The sequence below is a fragment of the Octopus bimaculoides genome, chromosome 24, assembly GCF_001194135.2.
Source record: "Octopus bimaculoides isolate UCB-OBI-ISO-001 chromosome 24, ASM119413v2, whole genome shotgun sequence".
Classification (NCBI taxonomy): domain Eukaryota; kingdom Metazoa; phylum Mollusca; class Cephalopoda; order Octopoda; family Octopodidae; genus Octopus; species Octopus bimaculoides.
In genome coordinates, this window is record NC_069004.1 from 33,245,560 (window position 1) to 33,246,409 (window position 850).

Below are 850 nucleotides of genomic sequence, written 5' to 3' on the forward strand. Positions count from 1 at the left end.
AAAATCTATTTGTTCAGGAGTCGGTAGAATCCTTAGGTCCAGTGACTAAACCCTAATTCATCGGCGATAAAAGGATAACATAAAATTCCCATTCGATATAATTCTGTTATCCTTTATTTGCCATACATCGACGTGTGATGCATCTGGACATGTCAGAAATGTTTCCCAGGGACTCTCAATTGTGTTTTTAGACTTTCAACAATCAGACACCCCGACCCAACCAACCAAGCCCCAGATTCTGTCCAGTCAATACAACCCCAAGTAGCGTCAATCATTCTTGAGCCTGCATGCCCAGATCACAGCCACTTTGACGAAACGTCTGCTACATCCAAAGCCAAACTTGATGGCTTTCGTCCTTCTGGCTCCTGCGATTCCTAAGCACACTGTTATCTCTACAGAGAGTCTGGCCTGTAAACGTTCTGAATCCCACATCCATTGAATCATATCTTGATTATTACGTGACATAAAATTAAGGTTTGTTTACCATTTTAACGAAGATATATTGTGCTTGCTAGAAACTGAAAGGTGGCCTAAAAGCAAGACTGATTTATAACAGAACCACAAAGGAGGTTACTTGGTTCTATAATGAGGGGTCAAGGTTCGCTCTGGCCACGTTTCTATTTAAACTACGTCACTTGTCAACAAACAGGCGCAGGCGGTAAGGAGTTTGCTTACCAACCACATGGTTCTGGGTTCAGTTCCATTGCGTGACACCTTGGGGGAAATGTCTTCTACTATAGCCTCCGGTTTACCAAAATCTTCTGAGATTTGGTAGATGCAAACTGAAAGAAGCCTGTTGTATATGTGTGTGTATATATATATATATATATATATATATATATATATATAT

The 850-nt window shown here is 40.5% G+C and overlaps 2 long non-coding RNA genes across 3 annotated transcripts in view; one reads left to right on the forward strand and one right to left on the reverse strand.

Moving 5' to 3' along the window:
- The window catches only part of LOC106873797 (uncharacterized), a 6,688-nt gene that overhangs the window by 4,652 nt on the left and 1,186 nt on the right, over positions 1-850 (reverse strand). The window lies entirely within an intron of this gene.
- Positions 1-850, forward strand: part of LOC128250670 (uncharacterized) — a 22,139-nt gene that overhangs the window by 2,949 nt on the left and 18,340 nt on the right. The gene's annotated exons all lie outside the window — the stretch shown is intronic.